The 25125-nt window shown below is 44.3% G+C and overlaps 1 long non-coding RNA gene across 20 annotated transcripts in view; it reads left to right on the top strand.

Annotated features, from left to right (window-relative positions):
• Positions 1–25125, top strand: part of LOC109284199 (uncharacterized) — a 190123-nt gene that overhangs the window by 129988 nt on the left and 35010 nt on the right. For 16 of the 20 annotated variants that reach the window (XR_009463468.1, XR_009463470.1, XR_009463471.1 and 13 more), the window contains one exon: positions 3408–3528. The exons of 3 other annotated variants lie outside the window; for them this stretch is intronic. This is a non-coding gene — a long non-coding RNA (uncharacterized LOC109284199). Of the gene's footprint in view, positions 3016–3407; positions 3529–25125 lie in introns of all 20 variants that reach the window. One more of the 20 variants, XR_009463480.1, reaches the window with a different exon arrangement.

The raw sequence follows: 25125 nt of genomic DNA on the forward strand, positions 1-25125 counted from the left end.
CCTAATAACTCTGTGAACCGTATGAAAGAAGCAATATATTGACAATGGATTCAAGGTGACAATAGACAACCTTTGCTCAACTCCTAGCCACATGGGTATATAGTAAATATTAGTCATCTAGTGCACACACAAAACACTGAAGTTTCATGGGAGTGCTACCAAAATATCTTGTTGTCCAAAGTCCACTGAAGACTCCATAACATTTCATGATAAATAGCCAATCAGTAGCTTCATTGTTAGGAGGTGCTATGACACCATCAAAGAAAGGGCTTTTGCCATCTAGGCCTACACTTCATTTCTTCTTTCCCACTCTACAGAGATATTCTCCACTTTTTTTTTCTTTTTTGGAATTGCCATATTTGCCTACCGAATTCTCCCAAATATGGTATTCACTAGGCATACACCTTCTTAATCATTTCATCATCAGTCTTCTAATGGTATTCTGCATTCTTTCAGCACAAAGCTTTAAGGTCTTTTACAAATTATCAGTAGAAGTAAACAGAACCTGGGGATAGAGAGCCCAATATTATTCAGTTTAATCCAAACAAACTATTGAAACAATGACTACTCCCCTTTTTTTCTTTTGTCTTTTTTCAAACCTCTGTGAGATGTTTAAATGTTTGATTCACAATTATGCTTGCAAAAGTCTCTGTTTTTGTTCCAAATTTTGCATAGGGAATTTGTGTGACTTTAGAGCAGTTGTTATTGTGCCTTTAGTTAGGTGTAAGAGCAGACTAAGGAGCTTTTAGGTGCTGTATATTTTAAATATGTTGCTGGTATTATCTTGCAAGAAATAGCTCCCAGGTTTGGGACATACAAGTCTAACATGTTAACTGATAGCTGCACCTAACTAAATTGAAGGAGTGGGGGGTTCTCCAGAAAAGCTCAGGGTCTGCTGTGGTAACAGGGGGCATTTATATATGTGTTCTGGGAGTGGGAGGGAGGCGCTTTAATTAGAGTAGCCCCAAGAGCTGCTCTAATTAAAGTGCCTGGAGTGTCTTGTGTATCAGCATCCTTGTGCTGAAAAATGGGAGCAGGGATGCTTTAAATAAAGCTTGTTGCACAATAGGAGGCATTGTTTCACAATAGGAGCTCTGTTTAAAACATTTCCACCGCCATTTTTCAGCTTGGAGACACTGATACACAAGATGCTGGAGTCTGCTGGAGTATGATAATTCATGTATAGGTGCCTGGAGAATTTAATGTGCATTAACTAAAGTGTGTTAATGCACATGTAGATACTAGGATTCCCAGAGGGAAGGGAGCCTGCTAGGCTTTGTGATTGATGGGAGAAGGAGCCAGAGTTATACTGGGATTTATGGGAGGAGGAGCCAGAGATAAAGTTTCATTTGTATCTGTGCCTATGGAGCTATAAAAAAAGGACTTGGGCATGTAGAAAGAACAAGTCCAGGTACTCTGATACATACAAGCCTGAGCTGAGTTTTGACACTCTTCCATCTAATGCCTTTGAGGAGTAAATATTTTGAGAACAAATCCAAGTTGAAATCTGAGAAATCACACATCCAAAATCCTTTGTCAAAGCTAATATTTCCATAAATTACTTAGACTTCATATACATCTTGGAACTAAGTTGATCTATATTGACACAATGATTACAAATTCTTGAATGCAACTGTAGGAAACACTATTAACAGTTGGAAGAAAGCAGAATGCCTCAATACTGTAAGCTAGATCCTCAGCTGGTATAAAATGACATAGTCCTGCTGACTTCAGTGGAGCTCTGCTGATTTAAACCAGCTGAGGAGCTTCCTTACAGGATGACCAACTAGGATAATTGTGTGTAGCATTTTTGTACCTGGTTTCTTATCCAGATTTTTCTTTTTAATTAAAATATAAGCCATAACTGCATAAATCCATGACTTTAATGGCAATCTGGCCAGAATAATGGTCCAGTTCATGCAAATCTGCAAGTGAGTAATTTTATGCCTATGAATAGTCCTATGTAGTGCATGCAAGTGCTTGTTTGCAGACTCAGGTTCAACAGTAAAGAATTCAAGAGTGAGCATTTTAGAATAATTCACTAGGGCTTTGTATTTTTTGGTTATTGGTATTGTGGAAGTGCCTACGGTTCCCAGTCATGGACCAGCACTCCAGTGTGCTAGGCACTGTACAAATACAGAATTTTTTTTTAAAAGGTCCCTGCCCCAAGAGCTCAGCACCTAAGCAGCACTGTTTTCCTTTTAATTGATAATTGTTCTTTCGAAAAAAGCATGCAGCAATTTAGATTCAGTTTCCTTGTAAGATAGTTGATGGATTTTTCCCAGCAAGATCTCCTGTGCTTCTTTCTGTTAAAAATGTCTAGTAACTATTAATTCTTATAAAAGGGAGGAGAGTTGTTGTTTTATTTCCAAATCAGAACAGATGTAGAATAGGGATTTTGAAGAGCATGTAAGAGACTTGCAAGCAGAAGTCTTGTTGAAAGATGTTAACCCCCTCCTATTATTATCAGGCTAACCAGAAGCCACAGAGTAAAAATCTCTTTTGTACAAGGTGACTTTCCACCATGGGAGTCTTCAACACTAAGCCAATGCCCTGCCAAGAAGTCACAGATGTTCTTCACATGAACAGGTGACTGTGGTTGTGAGGAGTGTGATGACAGTTCTATCTATGCCTACAGTGCCTGTGTCTATGTCGAGGTGCACTTGTCCACCTGCTCAGGCACAAATGTAACTCAGCAATATAGGAATACTGAACCATGACGTGCATTTAAAAGGGTATGTATTACAAAGGAACTGTTACCAACAAGACAATGACAGGAGGTAAGAGGAAATTTAAGCAGTCAGCAGTCTAACCAGGCAAGCTAATGGCAGTTCATTGTGCTGCCACACAGGTGTTAGAGCTCAGTTTTTTCCTTGCAAGTCCAGCAAGGATTGGTCCCTGGAGGAGTGTCTGCATTGGTTCCAAGAAATACCCTGCAGCTGCCTTGGATTAGCAGGCTCTGGAGAGAGTCAATGTATATTTGGCCTTTCTCAGCATGAAGCTCAATGCAGGAAGGTAAGGGAGAATGTGGAAGGGGATAAGGAAATCTCTCATGAATGTGGGGTGCATACTGGGCACTACGTAGATGGAGTAGAGCTCCTCTCATATCCTTTCCTCTTTGTCTCTTTGCTTATTTTATTGGGTTTTAGTTTAACAATATAAAGTGTAAGAAAGTAGCTGGAAGGATTACTCACAAATATCTGACTTCCCAACATACCTCTAAGGCATAATTACCTGATGTTTGCTGAACTGGTTCAACCTATTAGTATTCTAAATGATTTTCTAAGCTTGCTCATGTGTGGAAGGGGTACTGATTGTATGTTGGAAGGCAAATGAGAGAACAAACTTCAGTAGGGAAAGAGAAATAAGGCAGGGGCTTCTTTAAACTAAACTATGTTTTCTTCAAGGGAAGTCAAAGACAAACATATGCATGCCTGATGACTTGGAACTTTTGAACCTAAAAAGAAGGCAACAGAAAGGTCTTGAAGTACCAGTTTAAAATAAAGTCAAAATCAGCTGTTTTACAAGGTAATGTATGAATTGTTAAACAAATGTTACCCAGCTGTGATAGTTAAAGGAAAAGTTGTTGTTCTGAGTTGATCCAAAAGCCTGTTTCATTTAGGAAAGACCTTCAAGCTGCATTTAACTAATCAGAATTCTAGGATCAAATTATCTTATTTGGATTAGATTCTAAATAATCTGGAGTAATGTATATCAGAGTCTTAGATGCAACATACAGAAACTAGTATTTTTGTAATAGGATACAGACTCTGCAAGCAGTCCTTTCTCCCATACCAGCCAATATGTTGGTATTCATTTATCCCAACTACGATATTTTAAAAGTCTTTGCTGCAGATGGCAAGTTTTGAGACTGGTCTTCACTTGGGGACCCAGTCCAGCAAATTTTTTGTTCACTTAAGTAGCCATATGCATACAAATCAATGATGTTAAGGGTGTTAATTTTAGTAGCCAGTAATTTATTACCTTAATTATTTATTGTTACTTTAAGTATTTAGTGACTAAGCAGGTAGTTGAATGTATTGTGCAAAATTGTGTATTAGCCAAATCTTGAGGAATTGATGGAATTAAAAGTAAATTTAATACTTATTTTGACAGAATTAATCCTGCTGAAATAATTTAACCATTGAGCAATGGTAAAAACATCTTCTAACATAAAGAATTAAAAATGAAGGGCACAACTGTGTGTTTTGGCTTGAGGATCTTTTTACAGCTGTCTGTAACCTTTGTGTAATACAGAGGAAGCAAGAGAGGAAAAAGGTTATGCTTCCTAGTGGTCACTAGTGAGTCACTTTAAATATTCTCTGTGGGATGCTCAATTCAGACTCTGAGCATACCACTTCTGCAGTGCTTCCAGTCCTACATCCTGACATGCCAATCAACATGAGAACATAATGGAGATATTTTATATAATCACAGTTTGCACTAGGAAAAGAATGTTAATGAAATAAGTCAGGTGACACACAGATACATCCACAGTACCCTTTCTAGAGCAGTGGTACCTAACTTTTTAGCCCTACAGGCTAGATGAGCGGTATGCGTCTGGTCCATGATAATTTTGGTGCCCAGATCAAGCCCCATACACTGGACTGGGCTCTGTGTGGCCCTGGTCTAGCTCTATGCACCCCATCTAGTGTGCAGGGCGATGTTATCTGACAGGTTCCCTATGGGCCAGGATATTTGACAACAGGAGTGGTTATTAATGCTGCCACCAATCCACTACTGCCAAAGTTTTGGACCCCTGGGGAGCCTGGCAGGCCAGATGACATAGCCCCCTAGGTCAGATCTGTCTCACCATCTGGGGACTGAGCACTCCTGATCTAGAAAGATGAAACCAGGTGCACATGCAGAATTGTTATATTAGCAGAACTGTAGAAAGTAATAGCTATGCCCAGCATTCCTTCTCTATGCTACTAGCGTTGCTGGGGTTCAGTAGTTATATTCTGCATCCCAGCATAGTCGTGCTACTAATGGGATATGCCATGACACATGGAAGAGAACTTTTTTTTAGTCCTTCTCTTCTGAAGACTGGCAGATGATTTAAATATAGTGAAATGGAAAATGATATAGCAGGGCATTTAACAGCAAGCATAACTGCAGAACAAGACAATTTTGGTTTGTCCAGGACTTGAAAGATCTTAAATAACAAAAGCAAAAAATTACCCTTTACCTGTCTGTATGATCCAATGAACAAGTTATTTTGGTGGCAGAGATGGTGATAAAACAATGCCAAGGGTGTTTTACAGGATGATGATGGTTCCTATGAAGCATTCTTTATTATCTTCATGTGATAAATTATTGGAGCTTAGTTTTCTTAGGCATGGTGGCAAACAAAATTAAACTTTAAACCAAGAAATGTAACAATCAGAATCTATGATACTTGAGTCCGGTTTCCCTTTGGTTGCGTATAATGAAAACAGCTTTCACAATTCAAAGAGATACTCAACCCTGTTTTGCTTAGTGACAAATTCTGTGGTAACAGAATATTTAACAAGCCTGTGGAAGCGATGCTGTGCTGTCTAGGCTAATGTATCTGATTTATGCTTAAGGGCCTTCATTTGTAGGTTTTTACTATGGTTTATCAGCCTGAATTAGAGCCACAAGAGGACCCTAGGCACCTTACTGTTACAATAAATGCCTGAGTCCAAAATGTGGATTCACAAAAACCCTGCCTCACCCTGGAGGTGCCTAAAATCCCTGGAAGTCTAAGTTTCTAATTGACCACCATGCACAAGAATCCCTAAGTCTTGCCTGCATTTAGTAGTTCAGCATGCCTAGACCCTGACAGTGGTTCACAAACTGGACTTTTGTCCACATTTTGCTTGTAGGGTGCAAATCTCTAGGTAGTTGTATAATATGTTTTCCCCCATGCAAGTAGCCTGGTGGTTAGTGTGGAATACCCAAGTATTTTATATAAACTAGCATTTGGGAGACCTGGATTCAAACCCCTCGTCTGTCTTTGGAGACTTAAACCCATGGCTCCCAGAAGAGCATCTTAACCAGAGAGTGTGGGCTAATCTGGGGGTGGAGAAAGCTTCTTCCATCTCTTCTATTGATGTTGTTCTACAAGGTATGTATTAATTAAATAGTCAGTGGGCAAGAATGGGAATGAAAGTGAAACAATACTCTGTGGGCACATCTACACAAGACACTCTGTTGCTGTAGGGTTGGACATGACCCATGCCGTGCCAGGACTGTGCAGTAGCAAGTATTAAATGATTGTGCAGTAACACCTGCACAGTTAGGCGTATGTGTAGATGTGCCCTGTAACTAGTAGTTTGGGTATTTACCCAAGAAAGAAGAGACCTGGATGCCAGTCCCTGCTCTGATGAATACTTAAGTATTTTACATAAAACAGGACAACTTCAACAGGAGAGCTTTACTACACCCTACTTCAGAATCCCTTATACCTGGTAGTTAAGGTGTTGTCTTGGGATGTGGGAGATATGGCTTTATGACCTATCAGGCAGGGCAGGATTTTGACCTGGAGCTCCAACGTACTGGGTGAGCACTCTAACACAAGGGGGTTAGAGATGCAGCCCACAGACTGGATCTTGGCTATGGAACCATTTCATCCATCTGAAGTAGGGCGACCATATTATTTTAAAGGAAATTTTGGACACTGCCACCCTCTCCCCCAAGTCAGTGATGCTGCTGGAAGCAGAGGCATGGTAGCGGGGTGCAGTCCAGTGGGGAGGCAGAGCGGCATGGTATGCCAGGTGGGCAGGTACCCCCACCCACACCTGCCTGGCCCAGGTGCTCCTGAACAGTGGCTGGTGGCTGGCAGGGGGTGGGCTGGGCACCACTCCTTCTGCCTGAGGTGGGAGGGAGAGCACTGATGTGAGTTCATACAGTGTGTGTGTGTGTGTGTGTGTGTGTGTGTGTGTGTGTGTGTGTGTGGTGCTTCCCTGACCACAGTGCCCTGGGTGGTCACACATGGCGCACTCCACTAAGGCTGACGAAATGCAGCAGACAAGTTCACTCTGCTGAATTCTTTTCTCAGTGCCAAGACAATGTACTAACATTGTTAGAAAAACACTAAGAAAAGAATTTGGCAGAGTGAATTTGTCCACCACACAGTGATAATCTTAAGGGTGAGCGACATGGGCGACTGCCCAGGGTGCCATGGTTGGGAGGGCTGCCACATGCACATGCCCTCCCCATGTGAGCTGCCTGTGCTCACAGCAGTGCTCTTTCCCCCCCACACCTTGTCCTGGTTGATCCCCACCCTAGACAGGAGGAGTAGTGCCCAGCCCAGCCCACCCTACCCTTCACCTCCAGCTGCTTCTCAGGATGGGTCGGGTATGTGTGGGTGGCAGCAGTGGTGCCTGCCTGCCTACCCACCTAGCACACCATGCCACTTTGCTTCCCTGCCAAACTGCTCCACACATCTGTGATTCTAGGATTTCTGTTTGAATTTTGGCCAACTACCCAGGACAGCCTACAAAATCTGGGACTGTCCAAGCCAAACTGAGACTTATGGTCACCCTAAACTTACAGGGCTCCTAGAGTGCCTGGGAATCTGGGGGCATGGCAAGTGGCATGGGCCTGTTGCCAAATTTCTAGCTACAGAGCCCTACTGGGGACGTCAGTGGCAAGGTGGGCAAACGAAGGCTGTGTTAACCCCCTTGCTGCTGCTGCTGCTACTGGATCTGGCTGGCAGGGATCCTTGCAGTTCAGATGCAACCTAGGAGCCCCGGTGAGTTTGACCCCTACTCTTATCAGTAGGCTATTGGACCAAAGGAAGTTACTTCCTCTTCTGTTGGGATTTCTTTTTCAAAAATGGATTGAGCCAGCCTAGAAGCCAAACTCTAGAAGGTTGTTCATGACTTCAGATACATCGGTACCAGTGCAAACTTGCAGTTGAAGTATAATTTCCTGTTAGAAAAAATAAGTGCGCTACTTATGTGTTATGAACGTTGTCGCTTTCTAAAAGCCATAGTCTCTCATTACTGTTTCAGGAAGAGTGAGTTAATCATAGTGACCGGATATGGCTCAGTTTGGGAATGCAAAAACATGAATCAGAATGCATCAATGTATACAAAACAATAAAAAGCAGAATAAGAAGATCTCTCATTAATGGGTTATTTCTCTTGCTTTTCCCAAGCATATCCAAATCAGAAGTGAATGATTAAGAGGTCAGTTCAGCAAATCACTAAATTATGCTTTACCTAGATGCTTAAACATTTTGCTAAATTGCAGTCTATGCGAATAGTTTATACTGCATAACATTTACATCTGCGAAGGTTCCCATTCATGCTTGTCTGTACAAAGTTCACTATGCTCTGCCAGTCTTACAACAGTTAGTTATGTGGCACAGATGGATGCTTCAACTTACAGGATAAAATACTTTCATGATGGCTATCTCCTTTTAATGCATGCTGTCTTTTTAACAGCTGATCCTGAAAAGGAGCTGACATACGGACATCAAGAAGTATGATTCTATTGTAATGTGCCCCCTGCGTTTCTGACTAAAAAAGAGCATGTGCTGAGCGGTTAAATTATGACAGGGAGGCTGAAATATTTGGAAAGTTTATATCAGAGCTTGCTTTTAACTCTGTGTTCTTGCTTTGAAAAGGAACGGTCATTATGTTTTTATTTTATATTTGCACTTCAGTCAGGACAGAAGAATGGAAGATATGTTATGATAGCAAATTCCACATATGACTTATGCCACCTGCTAATAGCATGTGTTGGCAACTATGTTGCCAGAAACTATGAGGAACAAAGAGTATCCGTCTGCAGAAAATGACACTGCCCCAAGAATTAGATTCCCTCATTCCAGAGAATCTAATCCACCACTGCAGAATCCACAAGACAAATTCTCTCTCTGTACTACATGGGTGCAAAGCTAGTGTGATGTCATTCAAAACAGCATAGAGGAAAGCAAAGCTTGGTTCTAGTCTTCATTGAGAAGTTTCAAGGCTGTCACTGCAGACCTAAAAGTACTGCACATACCATTTTAAAGAAGCTGTGAGAACACCAACTTCTTTATTGAGATTACATTGTTGAAATTCCCAAATCAAATTATTTAAAAGGATGCAAACTGTTTAAAAATGACTTCAGACTATAAATTAAATGTGCAAAAATTAAGTGTGGAAAATTGTAGGGAAAGCTGCTGAAAGCTAACCTTTTAAAAAAATCTCACCGTGGTAACTGACCTTCACAATTCCAGTGGTAAATAACAGAAAAGTGACAATAGCAAGGGTAGAATTTGGAACCACCTGCTCCCACAGGCATAAGCCCTTACAGCTTGACATATAAGATAATTGCCATTAGCTGGAGGCACTAATTAAGTCTGATTCCATACACTAGAGTATCATGGTATGTATGTACTCTAACTACTGTGTTAAATTATGAATGGAGAATGGTGAAAACAAATATTTATTTAGATAATCTCTGAGCTCTAACACAATTCCTCTCCTTGCTATATGGCTACTGTACTAATACCAAAACATCGAGAGAGATTCTGTGACACATAGTGATGTGTAAATATCTGCATTATGTGTTTCTGATGCAAGAGCTTGATTATCAGTAAGGAAGAAAAGTGAAATGCAGCTGTGCTATTTTGCTCAAGAAGCAAACCTCAGTGATGGAATATGGGCAATGTTGAAGAGAGAAACCCCGGCTATATATTACAGAATGCTTTTAAGTTTGAACATCTTGCTTTTTCTGCTTGTATGTGTGATTTAAATATACTAGGCCATTTTGAACTCTTCTCAGAGGAGAAGTAATTGCAAGCAAGCCACGTTCCCTTAGACTAAACCTGGATTTGTCACTTTCACAGGGGCCTGGGACAAGAGAGTCCATTGCTTTATTGACAGATTTTACAACTGATAGAACAAAGACCCTTGTAATCAAACTAACAGGAAAAAAAGACCTGTATTTGGCCTTAGTAGGCTGGAGTTCATATTCACACGGTTATTTCTTGGAGCAGGAAGAAAAGGGCCAAAAAAAATGAAAGACGAGGAAGATATCTAAGTGGCTCACTATTTTGTGGCCCTTTATTTCAGTTTAGAAATATCCCTTTGTTTCCCATCATCTCTGCTTATGAACTGAGCACTAACAACTTTAATGCTGGAAATTGGCATGTGTCATCCTAGTTATATTATTACACAATTAATTACATTATCAGTGAGGGAGGAAGAGGTAAATAAAACTGCCTTCTGAATCTTTCAGGCTTCTCTATCATATGATCTTAACTTTTCCGGTAATTGTATTTGTAGCAATAGTTGATGAAGAAAAGGGAGAAGACCGTCAATATAGGTTCTGAGATGGCATACCATACTATAATATAATGCATTGTACCTACTCCAGCTCTCCAAGCATGCCTAGTTTTCCTGGTGACTTAGGTGGAAATGATGAGTGTGCAGGGAATGGAGTAGGCTTGCTAAGTATACATAAAATCTTGATGCTTATATCCTGTCATTTAAAATTAATTAAATTTCCACTGATCCACACCAACACATGTGGTCCGATTCTTTATTTATGAAGAGTAAAACTTCACTGCAGAAATGGTCTCATTGATCCAATTCAAGGAAGGATATTTCATAGACGTTAGGGCTGGAAGGGACCTCGGAAGATCATCGAGTCCAGCCCCCCGCCCAAAGGGCAGGAAGTCAGCTGGGGTCATAGGATCCCAGCAAGATAAGCATCCAGTTTCATCTTGAAGGTGTTCAATGAAGGCGCTTGAACCACCTCCGGTGGCAGGCTGTTCCAGACCTTGGGGGCTCGGACAGTAAAGAAATTCTTCCTTATGTCCAGCCTGAAACGGTCTTGTAGTAGTTTGTGACCATTCGACCTAGTTGTCATCTCTTGGGGCGCTCTGGTGAACAAACGTTCCCCCAGATACTGGTGGTCACCCCTGATAAACTTGTAGGTGGCCATCAGATCACCCCTGAGCCTGTGCTTTTCCAGGCTAAAGAGCCCCAGGGCTCTCAGCCTGTCATCATAGGGTCTGCTTCCCTGACCTCTGATCACATGTGTGGCTCTTCTCTGGACTCTCTCAAGCTTCTCCACATCCTTTTTGAATTGCGGAGCCCAAAACTGGACGCAATACTCCAGCTGCGGCCTCACTAAGACCGAGTACAGGGGGAGAATGACGTCCCGGGATTTGCTTGAGAAGCATCTATGGATGCAAGCCAGCGTTTTGGTCGCTTTACTAGCCGCAGCATCGCATTGCAGGCTCATGTTCATCTTGTGGTCAATGATGACCCCCAAGTCTCTTTCTTCCATAGTGCTAGCCAACATAGCACTGCCGAGCCTATAAGGATGCTGCGGGTTTTTTTCCCCAAGGTGGAGAACCTTGCATTTATCGGCGTTGAACACCATCAGATTCTCATCCGCCCACTTGCTGAGCCTGTCCAGGTCAGCCTGGATCATCCGCCTGTCTTCTGGTGTGGATGCTTTGCCCCAAAGTTTGGTGTCATCTGCGAACTTGGCCAGTATTAGGTTCTTAGGTACCAAAGTGGTAAGTAACTTGTAATAATAATGCATATATAGATTGCTGGAATTCCTATTAGTGCAAAACCAACACACTTTTGGCTGAGTACAGACATTCAAAAAGCCAGAGGATGAATTGATTTAGTCTTAGCAGATTAGTCTAACCTGTGTAGACTGAACTGATCTGTAAGCAAATAAACATTCACTGTTGATTCCAGAAATGCAGCCACATGCCTGCATTGGCTCAAGCGGGAAGCTGGGGGGTACTAGAGTGAGTCCTCCCTTCCCTTCTGCAGTGGACTGAAGACTAGAGGGAAGTTGAGCTGTGGTGGGGATGAGGCCAGGTCCTGGCAGGCCTGAGTATGATCGGGGAGGGATTTAAATCCCCACCCTGGCCTGCAGGGACCCTAGCTGGGGTGTACCTGGAGGGGAATGGGGGAAGTGGCCCTTGCTAGGCTTTTCAGGGGTGGGAGGGAGGAATCGCAGAGAAGTGGGGTTAGCAGGGACCTTCAGAAGTCCTTAGTCGGTGTCTAGGCCAGCCCCTGCCTGATCCCCAGCCAGCCCGTCCCGTACAAGCACAATCTAAAGAGCAGAGGGTCTGCTCGCAGCACCCACAACTGAGAATACCCACCAGGGGGGCCTTTGCTGCTGGGGAAAAAAGGTCACCAAGGGTTTCCTGTGGCCGGTTTCCCCTGCCCCACACCCTAGCAGGGCCCAGAGCTGTACCCCTCCAGCCCTGAGGAAGTGCTGCACAGAGCCCCACCACCAGCCCCACAGTGGGGGGCGGAGGGGGTGGGGGTAAGAGCCCTGCCTGCTGCAGTGGCTTTGTGACAGCCCAGCCTGGCTTGGGAGCAATCCAGGCATGCCACTCCTGTGGCCCCAGCCTGAGCCACAGCTGACTGGGAAGGGCCCTGTCCCCAGGGCCTGGCCTGGCCCCACCATCCACCCACCTCCCCTGGGGCTGGGGCGGTGGGACTGAGTCAGGGCACCCCATGGGTGCTGCTGAGGGTGGGCACGGAGGGGACCAGCGCTCGGGGCTAGAGGAGCACAGTGATGGGCTCCACTGTGGTGCGGTGAGTAGGTGGGGACTAGCTGCAGGAAGCCCTAGGTGGCTTTTTTTCCCCAGCAACACAGAACTCCCCTGGTGGGTGTTCTTGGTTGTGGATGCTGCAAGCAAACCCTCTGCTCTTTAGATTGTGCTTGTACGGGAGGGCTGGCCAGCCCTGCTTCTCTGTGATTTCCCTCTCCCTCCCCCTCCCCCTCTTCATCTCAGGCCCTGGCCCGGGGTCTGGCCATGCCTTGACTTGACTCTCACTGCTCAAGTGGTGAATGGAGAGGAAAGCCAGGCAGATCTCTGCTGGGGTCCCATGTCAATGGGAGGTGGGATTAACCCCCCCCCCCCTTCCTCTCAGGCTACTGGCATCTGGCCATGCCCCCAACTCCTGCTGCTGGAGCAGTGAGAGGGCACTCAGGACCAGGGGCTCCTACCCCCACCCCCTTCTCAGCCAGCCAGAGCAGTGATAGTACTCTGGATAGGGAGGAGAGGGGTGGGGACCAATCCTGCTCTGCTGGAGCAGACAGCCTAGCCTAGCCTAGCCCAGCCCAGCCCAGGGCTGCAAAGCATGCTAGGATACTGGGGGACTGTGAATTAACTTAAACCATTTGTTCAAATTTTCTGTGGTGTACTATCATAGCTCGCCAGGAAGCCAGAATCCAAACTGGAATGGACTCTGGGGTCTGTAGATCTCTGCTCTGTGTTAAGTTTCCACATATTTTTTTTTTTTTATCTATTCAGCTCTTGAAAGTCTTTAGAGATGTTGCCACCAGCCAGTAATTCTATTATTTAATCAACTCTGCTCTAAGAAATTTTTTTCTGTGAGCTAATTTTTCACTCTTACTCTGTCAAATCCTTCCTTAATCACTTCAAATAATTCCTTCCCCTCTTTTAAATAATGACTTCAAGGGTTTAGACATTTACCATTTTCTCCTATGTGTAAGTGATATGAATTCCCTAGCCTGCTTTCATATATTATATCTCCTCAGCCCCTTATCATTTTACTCCATTTTTTTTTATGTTATTACCCCAGAAACATTGGTTGTCCCTGGAAATCCCTTGATTCGAGAATGATCTCTACCGCAGCTTATTGATGGGTCTTGAGGTGACTTAAGAGTTGAGCCACAGACCCATCCACAGAAGTTGCAGCTCTTTTTGCAGGGGAGAGTAAGCCATAGGCTAGGAATTCTCTCCTTTTCCTTCCTTTGTTCTCCCTACTCTGCTTTGAGGATAAGATGCTTTACCTCAAAATGGGCTGCTGCTTGATTGAGGTTGCAGCACCATTGGAGTTGGTTGGCATCCAGCTCCTCCCAGGTTTTGATGATGGCATCCATTTTCTTGAGATATGCCTTCAATATGTCCTTGTAGTGTTTACTCTGGCCACCATGAGATCTCAGGCTGTTATTGAACTGGGAACAGAGCACTTGTTTTGGGAGTTGAGTCAGACAGCCACATACAATATCTGGTCTAGTGAAGTTGGTGCTGGAGGATCACTGACACTGCTGTTATTATCACTGACTTCAGCAAGGATGCTAGTGTTTGTGCAGTGATCTTCCCATTTGATATGGAGGTTTTTCCAGAGGCGTCATTGGTGATACCTCTCCAAGCTCTTGAGATGATGGCAGTTGGTCCCCCACATTTCCCATCGGTAGGGGAGAGTGGGGATGGTGACTGTATTGCAGACTTGAATCTTGGTGTGTTTCTGGAAGCTGTGATGAATAAAGACACGCCAAAGCAATTTCTCAAATGAGGCACTTACGCACCGGAGTCCTGTGCTGGATCTCCTCATCAATGTGAGGTAAGGAATGTGCTCAACTACCTCCAGAATCTTTTTATCGATAGTCATTTGGGGAGGAGGGGTCACATTCATGGCCTGGGGCAGGCTGATGGAAAGAGCACTTTAGTCTTCCCAATGTTGAGAGAGAGGTGGTCCAAAGTTCAGTAGGCGTCTCTGAAAAGAACCAGCGCAGCCTGAAGGTTTTCCTCAGTGTGCGCAAGGATGACCCAGATCCCAAAAACACCTGCTCCAAAAGTGATCTTTCAAAGGCTGCAAGGAGAAAAGTTAACTTTCTGCTCTTACCTGTTAATGGGTCATGAGCTCTGGCTAATCTTGGTTGAAAATTTGCAGTAAAAAATTCTGATTTAGTATCACTGGCGCATTTAACAAATTCATGTCAGTGTTACCAGATTATTTATTTTGAAACAGCCCTAACAAATTCTCAAACCCCAAACTATTTTGATTTTTTTTAAAATTATTATTTGGGCCACTGGAGAGGGTATTTTGCATGCCAAAGCCAGCATAACTCTTCTCGCCAGGAGGTGGTTAATTCTTGTATGTCCCCAAACACTAAGGGCCTCAGGGCTCAAGTGAGCCAGCAGCAATGTGGAGTCCAAACTGAGGGTGCAGTGGGAGTGAGTAGAATTAGGGGGGAGCAGCTGCCAATGAGACTGAGGGGACAATAATATGAGTTTTCTGGAAACAGGGATAGGGAAGTAGATAGCCACCAAGGAGTGAGAAAAGGAAATAGAACAAAGGAGTAGAGAAGGAAGAAAGGGAGAGGCAGCACTCCACCCCCTGAAAGGAGAGAGCTGTCAGGGGAAAGGGCACAAGCAAGGTGATATGTAGAAAGATATGGCACTTTTCCTCTATTAATAGCATGCAAGACTCCATGCTACAGCACTAAACCTGCTGCCACCACTTTCCCATTCCTCCCCCATAATCTGAAATCCTTCTCCTATGCATATTTAAGAGGGCTAAGAGGATCTGCTGTGTCACTCATTAAATACACATATTGATGAATCAGGCTTTTTGCTTGCCTACTTAACCTCTCTGGCTTGTTAAATAGAGGCTGCGATGTAAGAGATATTAGTAAGTGTCCAACTGCTGTGCACATCTGAGAGCTCCAACACTAATCTGAAGGCTAACTATGTTAGGCTTGAGCTCCACAAAAGTAAACATCCATTTCCAGCACTGATCATAAACATCTCTAAAGAATCTGACACCCAGCTGCCTTTAGTTGTCCATGATATCTCTAGGAGTTTATTGCTCAATAGTGGAATGTGTGGTGTTTTGTACAACTCTACAGAGGTAATTGTGAGCAGCTACTTAAATAGCTCTGATTATATTTGGAGAAGGCTGTTCCCTGAAAGTAGCTAGGATCCTTGAATAAACATATTGCCACAGATGACCAGCTGATATATGCTTCTGGACTTAAGACTGTTTGTCCTGCAACCAACTAGGGTCTAAAAAAAGCTAGTTGGCTAAGTTTAAATGCCCCAAAATAAAGCTGAACATGCAGGAGACCCAAATAACTGTAGCATGCTCCAGAACACTGCTCAGTACAAGTTATAAAAGGAAGCACTTTAAGGGGGCTTTGTAGCAAAATGGTGGAGCCAGGTTTCCTGTGGTATCACAGACTAGCCACATAATGGTCAGTTAGACCAACAGGCACACTTGTGGAGAAGACTGAAAATATAGATAAATAAAAGCCACATTGACAAAGAAAGAAAAGTTGGTGTTCAGGTATTGCGTGGGGGAGGGGTAGAAGGCATAGGAAAAATCATCAGCTTTCTTTATCATTTATTTCAAATAAAGTTATACACTGGTCTATGTTTGTCAAAGCTTTTATAGATCTAAAGTTCTGCTCAGCTCATCCACTGTGTGCCCTTCAAACTGACATGTGAGAGGCCAGTCTAGCTCCCTTCTCTTCTTTTCCTCAGCTTTTGAATGTTGATTCCACACCTCCCTGGGCCTCAGAGTTATCACCTAATAACTTCACTCTGCACTGAGGATATTTAAATAAGCTTGGGAGAGGCTATAAGCACTTTATGGATCAATTTCCCCTCTGGGCTAAGTACAGACATTCAAAAAGCCTGAGCCTAAATTGATTCAATCTTTGCAGGTTGTTTTAACCTGCGTAAATTGAATCGATTTGCAAGTGAATAGGCATTCACTTTTGATTCAGGAAATGCAGTCACATGCCTGCAGTGGATCAGGTTAGAAGCTGGTACGTGCTAGAGCAAGTCCTCCCTTCCTTTCCGCAGCAGCCACAAGGCTGGAGGGAAGGTGACATGGGGAAGGGCATGTGGCCAGACCCCAACAGGCTGAGTCTGATTGGGCAGGGGTTTAAACCCCCACCCTGGCCTGCAGGGTCCCCAGCTGGGGTCTGCCTGGCTTTTCCCAGCTCACTGCTCAAGCAGCTGAGGTGGGGGAGCCTTGTGTCAGGGCTACTGGGTGTTTTATATAGAGTTTAGAGTACCAGATGGTCTGGACAAGGATGCTTCTGCCTCAGGCAGGGGCTGAGCTAGATGTGACCCTTGCAGGTCCCTCCCAGCCCCACTCCTTTAGGATTCCATGACCTGATCCAGAGAGGAACCCCCCACGCTGCTTCTCCAAGAATGGAGTGTTTCAGGCCCCCGTTCTGCTGCAGAAAGAAGAGGGGGAAAGTTCTGGGGCTTGTTTCCATGCTGGGGCATGCACGAGGGGCTGCATGAAGTGTATGTACGCGTGCACCCCCACCATGAAGTGAAGCAGAGCCTGGTGCTGCACAGCCCCTGTTCTCTGCCTTCCCCGTGGGGTTTCCACAGCCACAAGCAAGGTTCAGGGCCCTTCCCATCAGGCCCCCACCCCCAATGTTTCTTTTAAGGGGCAGGAGGGAGTGAGAGGAGCCAGACCCACACCTTGGATACATAGGGAGGAGGTAGGGACTTCTTGTCACCCAGCCACTGTCTTTTTGAGGGTGACTGGCATGGAGGCAGCTGCTACCCAATCTTTGTGACAATAACGGGGAGAATGCAGAGTGTTTGGGAGCAGGCACTGGACCTGGGGACATCAGCCTAGTGGCCTCTTCTCCCACTAGGGCCATGCCTGGGCCCAGGTCCAGCACAGGGCACATGTCCCCAGGAGGGGAAGTCGATGGCATCAATCAGGAGACAAGCAGGGATCCCCCTTCCCTAACTGCTGCTGTCAACTTCACCTGAATCACTCTCACCCACCTCTAGGGAGCTGCAGATGCTGCTGGGGAATTTGCTACCGCTTGCTCACAGAATTATAGATCACTGCAGTTGCCTGATCACAGCCTTCTCTTTCAGACCTCCCAGCAGCTGGCAGCCACTGCAAGCAGTGGCAGGGCATGGCACAGCCAGGAGCAGCAGCAGTGGCAGGTTGCTTGGGAGGAGCCAGCCAGCCCCTGAGGCACCTAAGCCAACCTGCACCTAGGCCAGCTACTGCTAGCCTGGGCCAGCAGCTCTGCCACCACCATGGGGCTGGCCCAGGCTAGCAGTATACCCAGGCACAGTCCCCAGAGCAGCCACATGGGGCTCAGGGGCAGAACCTAGGGCTTTGCAAGCAGGAAAGTGGCTCCAGTCAGGCCAGGCCCAGGGAGCAGGGCTCAGTGTGGCTAGGAGCACAGCAGTGGCAGGTCCCCCAGGAGGAGCCAGCCGGTCCCTGCAGCATTTGGGCTAGCCTAAACCTGGCTGCCTGGCATCTCTGCCTCTGCCATGGGGCTGTCCCAGCTGAGCAGCATTCCCAGGCACAGTGCCTGGAGCAGCTGCATGAGGCCCAGGGGCAGCAGCCAGGGCATTGCAACACGGAAGCGGCCCCATGGTCTCCCTGGGTTTGGCCTTGCTGGGGCTGGTTCCCTGCTTTCAATGCTCTGGCTCCTGCCCCTGGGCTGTGTAGTTGCTCTGCGTGCTGCGGCCAAGTGCGCTGCTCAGCTGGGGGAGCACTGCGGCAGTGGTGGAGCTACTGGATGGCCAGGTGTAGGCTGGTCCAGGTGCCATGGGGGCCAGCTGGCTCCTCCCAGTGGGCTTGCTGCTGCTGCTGCTCTTGGCTGTGCCTAGCTCTACTACTGCTCACAGCAGCTGGCCTGACTGCCAGGCAGTCTGAAAGAGGAGGATACACAGGATGCTTTGCTCTGGGCCATGGTCTGAAGTCAGCGAAGTGGAACTCGGTGAAACTGGAAGTGCCACGGTGAGACTTTCAGTTTCACTTTTGCCGCATTGATAAGCATGCTGGTTAATAAAGCATTCCGGATAACGGTGCCGGATAACACAGCTTTTACTGTATCTTGATCCAAATTGCCCATACCTTTTGCTTTACAAAACCAAAACCCAGGTGCTTCCTCTTACGCTAATTATAAGTTGTGTATCAAGGAAAATTGGCAAAGATTTATGTGCTCTTTATACATTGCTTTATTATGATTTTAGGTACTAAATTAATTTATGCATAATGATAGAATTTGATATAAAGTAAATTTAGAAATAAATACAGTGAAAGCTATGGCAATGGAGCAGCTAAGTACATTTATAGCCACTTAGCTATGGCATTCATCATAGCACTTTACTAACATCTGGGGACCTTATTTTTCCAGTATGAATTTTGTCTAGCTCTCAACTTCCAGCCATTGGTTCTTGTTATGTATACTTCTGTCTGCTAAAGTGAAGAGTCCTCTATTATCAAATTTCTGTTCCCCACTTAGAAAACTGTACACTGTGATCAAACCTCCTCTTAACCTTCTCACTTTCTAGTCCTTTAACTGTATCCAGGACTCTGCTCTGAACCAAATTAATTTATCAGCCTCTTTCCAAATTTGGGGTATCAAAACTAGACATGAGATTCCCAGTAGCAGTGCCAAAAAATCTTCTGCTATTAAATATTTCCCTGTCTGAATGCCTTTAAAGTTACTGCTTCTGTAGATAGAGTCCTGTAAATAAGGACTACATGCTTTCTTTCCCCGACATATGACTTTATATTTGCCTATGTTGAAACATCTATTCCTAACACCAAATAATTCAGATTGCTTTCTATCAATGTGCTCCTCAATATGTAACACTACTCTAGTGTCATCTTTGTCGAAAGCTTTATCAATAATAATATTATGTTTTCTATTTTATTATGTTTGTATTTTATTTCTGTAATCAAAATGTTTGCAGTAACAAATCAAATGCCTCACTGAAATTTATGAAATCAACACTGTTATCAAACAAGCTGGTAATCTCTTAAGAAGTTAGAAAGGTAGCTTGAGATCTGTTTTCCATATACTGCTATCAATTGGCCTGAAATCTATTACCCTCTCAATGCCATGGCTGTAATTATTGGGATTATTTCACTTACAGTTTTTAAATATTGGCACAATAGTCCTTATTATCCTTTCAGTCCTCTAGACCTTCTTCTGTGCTCCAAGATGCAGTATGGTGATTAGCCAGTTCTTTTAAAACACCTAGATGTATTCTTCTGTAGGCCCATTGATTAAAAAAAATATAGCTTTAGTAGCTATTAATTAATGTCCTTGGTAACTATGGAAATTAATACACCATTTGGCTTTTTCCCAAATATAGAACAGAACTATTTATTGCACACTTCTGAAACTTCTTAATTTTTTTATTGACATTCCCACAATTTCCACCGAGTAATGGATGAATATAATTTTTATGATTCTTTTTGTTTCTGCGGTGCTTAAATAACTTTTTAAATTGTCCTTGGCTTTACTGGAAATAGGTTTCTCCTAATGTCCCCCTCAATTTCCCACAATTCCTATTTCTGATGTCTATTGATTACTATCAACTTCCTTATTTTTTCCTTTGTTATGTATGTTTGTTTAATAATTAATTTTATAGCTGCTTTTACTTCCTTTGTAAACCAGGCTAGGGGCTTTTTGCGGGTGAGAAGGGGGACTGTAAACATTGAGGACATCCTTGTCTGTGGGACATCTAGAAGAATGTTCTTACACATTTTAAAGCAATTATTATGCATATGTGTTTCTTCTTTCTTCTTCATAACTACTTCAACTTTACTGTCTGCTGTCCGCTGCTGTATGAGCGAGTCAGCACCAATTTAGGGTCCTAGTTTCCCATTTCCTGAAGTAACCCAGGTTCTGCTGATAGAGGCAATGTGAAGGGAAAAAAATGTAGCTCAGCAGGAACTTCTTCCGCCAGCAGGAAATTCTCAAAAGCAACATTGGCTTTCAAGTAATTACTTGAATTATGCAAGTAAACAGTAGGCTCATTATTAGTACTGGCATCCTTTCATCTGCGAGAGAAGGTGGATATTGCAGCCTATGACATAGATAGTTTGCAGTGTCACATGTGACTGAATAGTCCAATCTGAGATTTGCAGTAGTTGCAAATGCACGTGTCAGAGGTGGGTTATTCGGGAGCTGCTTGCTTTCTACGGATTCTTTTTTCTTCAAGCTGTTGGAGCCAATTCCTGTCATGGACTTTAATGCCCTGGTGGAGAAGATGATGCCACTTGTTCCAATTGCTTGCCAAGGTTTCCCATTGGCCAGGATCAATTCCAAATGCCTTCATATCGTGCTTGCATGTGTCTTTTATAGTGAAGCTTTGGGTGTCCTATTGTTCTTGTTCCCCCTGATAGTTCCCAATATAGCATGCCCTTGAGTTCTTCTACAGTGGGCTCCACATCTAACTCTGGCATGACGTGTAGAGCTGGTATTTGGTCCAGTGATTTGCTTGTGATGTTTCTTTCTTGTGCATATAGCTCTGAGTAGTGTTCAACCCAACAAGACATCTGCTTGTATCTGTAATGGTTTCACTGCTGTGCAATTTGAGAGGGGCAACCTTGTTAATGGTAGGGCCTAGTTAGAGATTTGGAGTGCAACAAAGACCCTCTTCTATCATCATCAGTTGTGCTATATAGGCTTATAACCTTGAGAAGTCATGTTTAAATCCTCCCCCTCATTGGCAACGTGTAGGGGGTGCACGCTTACCACCCCTCCCCTCAACACTGACGCCACCAGCAGCATCTGTGGGTGGTCAGCAATCGCCATTGGCCACTGCCACTGCTGCTGGTGGCTGGTGCGTGTGGTCGCCGACCCCTGGTCAGTGCTCGCCAGCCCCCTGGCCACCGACAGCACCAGCAGCATCTGCAGAAGCTCCCCACTTACTGCCACTGTGCTCCCACCTCCGCCAGTGCTGACGTACCCCCCCAGCTGCTGGGGGGATGTGTTGTTCATGCTCCCCTGTCACCTAGGCTTGGTCCAATTTTACTGGTTCTCCTTTCATAACATTTCTTAGCTCAATTCTTTCTCTCTGTTAATACAGCCCAGACCTTTATCAGCTTCTATCACATTTAAAGGTCTTATCCCTTTCTACCCAATACCAGCCCCTCCATCAGTTTTATTCACTACATTGATGCCAAGGATTGATTTGCTCTTTCAAGACTCTTCATGGCTCTGCTTTTCCCTGTGTATCTGCAGTTCACTCTTCATCAGTCCTCCCTAGTATCATCTTCTGGAGAATTAACTCTGAAGCCTAATGGCAACAATTTAAATAGCACTATTGTTAGCTATTAAGTGTTGATCAGTTATTGAAGAAACACCCATTTCATTAATGTAATCAGATGAAATTGTCTAGCCTACAAAAAAATGTGGAAGGAATCACAAGGTTGAGACAGAAGACATCTTTCAGATAACTTCTAGAACAGCCAAGCTTGTGGGGAACCTAAATCCAAAGCTTCTATTTGGTTTTATTTGTAACTCCAGAGACCATAATAAATCACAAGCAGGGGAGATAGCTAGACTGTATAAACCAGTAACATGTGCACTCTCTGTTTGAGTAGTGTAGGGGCTTCATCCAGTTTACTAGGGCTAAGTACAGACAGTCAAAAAGCCTGAGGCTAGATCAGTTCAATCTTTGCAGGTGAGTCTAAGCTGTGTAGATTGAACCAATAAGCAAGTGAACAGACATTCACTTTTGATTCTGGAAATGCAGCCACATGCTTGCAGTGGCCCAGGCCAGAAGCCGGGAGGCACTAGTGCATACCTCCCTGCTCTGCTGAAGCAGACAGCTTAGGCAAAGGCTGGCCCAGCCACACTGTGAGGGAGGGTTTGTGGGGAAGGTGCAAAGCATTCTAGGATGTGGGGGGACTGTGAGTTAACTCGAATCTGGAAGGGATCTGGGATAATAGTTCAATAGATGGGTTTAACCTAAATCAGTTAAGTCTGGAACTACATCCATCCAGGCTTATCTTAAACCAGTTTTAGCCATTTTGAAAGCAGTTTATGTGCACTGAACTTCTCTTGTGTTACGGATTTGAACTGATTTCTGATCACTTATACTGGTTTATGTGTAATTTCTGTCCCTAGGCCAGATATTTGTCCACTATTTCTAGACCCGAATTAGAAAGTTCTATGAAAGTTGGAGATAGAAAGGTCAGAAGAGGTTTGTGGTGTACAGTCTGCAGTTACCATTTAAACTTCCCCAGTTCCCTGATCTAGTCTCTAGAGAGAAGCTGAGCATTTCAGTGTGGGCAACCACGGGGTTGTTTAGACTGCAGAGGTACAGGGCAAGTAGAGCTGTTTTTGTTTACCCATTTGTCTCTGAACCATGGGCCCTGCCCCAGTGCCCTCACCCACATTCTTTGGTCAATATGTGGCGTGCTTCCCTTCCAGGTTGCTGCCCCATGTGATGTTTAGGGTTGACCTTGAGGTCACCAGCCTAAGTGCTGTGGGCTTCCATCCCCAGTCTGTCTCAGTCCCTGCATCCCAAAGCCCAGTCTGCCTGCTTGTTTCCCTAACACATTCTCCTACCATTCCCCTTCTGGGAATGGGACTGTAAAGTACTTGTCTCTCCTTGTGGGATTGTCTCTATTTGCTGGCAGTAAACAGAGGCAGTGGGATACAAGAAAGGCATGAAATGAGGAATGAGCATTGTGGGATTGCTTCCAGAAGACTCCCTATGCAACATGGAGGGACGTTTCAAGGACAGAGCCAGGAAGTGGAGAGGATGTTCCTCTACAGGAGTCAATCATCCAGAGGTAGGCAGGACTGTGTTGGAGGTTGAGCTAGGAATGTGCAGCCTAGGCAGTTGCTATGTGTAAGTATAGGGGCAACTTTAAATTTGACCCTAATTATCTGTGAAGGCAAAGCCTAGGAGTCGCATGACAACCTGTAAGAAACTTAATCTGGGGAAATGCTAGTTAAAATTTAAGCCAGTATTGCTAACTTTGCACTAAAGAGTTAAATAATAGCGTCTTATGGTTTCTACTTACCTGATAAAATGGCCAAAATGCCCCTTCACACCCTCTATTAGTCAGCACTGGGCCCCTCCCTTGACTCTCACCTCTCTCCTCTCCCCAACCCACCCCCAACTACTTCACCTCTCCTTGACCTCTTACCACTCCTCTAGTGTCTCTGCACAGCTTGTATGCACCAATCAATCTCTCTCAGCCACTTTAGTGAACACAGTGTCTCTTGCAGTGCCTCCTATTTCTATGGTAACCTAAGATAGGAGGGGCAGTAGATCACTATTGAAGCTGCTTCCAAAGGTCTTGTTAGTATGTCTGAGCCGGGCAGGGATAAAAAGCCTCATTCCAGCTGTCACTGAGCAAAGGCCCAAACCTTTGCTGTTTTCAGTGATAAACTAGCACCCAACACATAAAAGCAAAATGATGCAAAGCAGGAGCAGAGCCAGTTAAAATGCAATAATAGAAACACACAATCTGGTGCTAGTCCTGGTATCCTACTAACAACGTCATTTATTTTGCTAACCTATTTAATAGGAAAATACCACAGCCACTTAATCAGCTTCCACTACATGGAATATACATAACAGGAAAAGGCATAGAGCTGGGATCCAAGCAGGGAGTTACAGAAAAACGTTTTAAATTGTAATGCGTTCACATTTTTAGTGGAATTCGGCATGTTTTTCTGCTTGTGACATATCTGGAGTGCAGCTGGATTTTGATGAATATGCTTATCTAAGATCATTTGATAAAGTCTTAGTTGGCCTAATTGTCAGGGGGCGCTGACCATCTGCATCTCCCATTGTCTCAAACTGGAGATGGTTGGGATCAGCACCTCTGGCAATCTGGGCCAAGAGAAAGGACCTCAGTTAACAATTCACTTTGATTATGTGTTATTTGATATTTGTTTGTCCGTGCTCATTATTTGTGGAGCTAGATGGTCAGGCAGTAATGTTTTGCTCTTTGAGTGGATGCCTGAAGGAGGGAATAATGAAGGATTTCAAGACAGTTGCCCAAGCACTTCAGGCATAAGCCTCATGCAAACATCTATTCTAATGTGTTTGTTTTGTGAGACTTTGGTTTAAAAAGGTAGTGAATATTGCTGAAACAACTTAGAATCATAGAAAATTAGGGCTGGAAGGGACCTCAGCAGACCATCTAGTCTAACCCCCTGCTCAAAGTAGGACCATCCCTAACTAGATCATTCCAGCCAAAGCTTTGTCTAGCCAGGTCTTAAAAACCTCCAAGGATGGCAATTCCACCACGTCTCTGGGTAACCTGTTTGAGTGCTTTACTGCCTTCCTAGTGAGAGAGTTTTTCCCTTATATCTAACCTAAACTTCCCTTGCTGAAACTCAAGACCATTGCTCCCTGTTAATAAACTTTGCGTTTATTTGCATTTATTGCGTTTATTTGGGTTTATTTGTTTCAGTGCTTATGAACATGATCCTACATTATTTCCCCATCACTAATGTAAAAACAGAGATGGTCTGAAGTCACAAAGTTCTGATTTGGATTCAGATTACTTCAAATTTGGGGTGAGATGAGTTTTGATTTGGCATGGAAATAACAGTTTCTAATGTTATGCAGCGCTAGATCTGAACTTGCCTGTATGTATCTGTGATAGTCTG

The sequence above is a fragment of the Alligator mississippiensis genome, chromosome 7, assembly GCF_030867095.1.
Source record: "Alligator mississippiensis isolate rAllMis1 chromosome 7, rAllMis1, whole genome shotgun sequence".
NCBI lineage: Eukaryota > Metazoa > Chordata > Crocodylia > Alligatoridae > Alligator > Alligator mississippiensis.